The sequence below is a fragment of the Chiloscyllium plagiosum genome, chromosome 35, assembly GCF_004010195.1.
Source record: "Chiloscyllium plagiosum isolate BGI_BamShark_2017 chromosome 35, ASM401019v2, whole genome shotgun sequence".
NCBI classification, from domain to species: domain Eukaryota; kingdom Metazoa; phylum Chordata; class Chondrichthyes; order Orectolobiformes; family Hemiscylliidae; genus Chiloscyllium; species Chiloscyllium plagiosum.
Genome location: NC_057744.1, coordinates 36840122 through 36840691, shown reverse-complemented (window position 1 = coordinate 36840691; position 570 = coordinate 36840122).

Here is a 570-nt window from a genome sequence, read left to right as displayed (position 1 = left end):
TGGGTCACGGGGATCAGGACTGGGTCGCAGGTATCAGGTCTGGTTCACAGGAATGAGGACTGTGACACAGGGATCATACTGGGTCACAGGGGTCAGGACTGCATTACGGGAATCAGGACTGCAACACGGGGATCAGGACTAGGTTACAGGGATCAGTACAGGTTCACGGGAATCAGGACTGGATCACAGTGATCAGGACTGGGTCACGGGAATCAAGACTGGGTCACGGGGATCAGGACTGGGCAACGCGAATCAGGACTGGGTCACGGGGATCAGGACTGGGTCACGGGGATCAGGACTGGGTCACGGGGTTTAGGACGGGGCCACAGGGATCAGGTCTCGGTCACGGGAATCAGGACAGGGTCACGGGAATCAGGAATGGGTCCCTGGGATCAGGACTAGGTCACAGGGATCAGGAGTGGGTCAAAGGGATCAGGACTAGGTCACAGGGATCAAGACTGGGTCACGGGGATAAGGACTGGGTCACAGGGACCAGGACGAGGTCACAGGGATCAGATTGGGGCACAGGGATCAGGACTGGGTCACGGGGATCAGGACTGGGTCACGGGG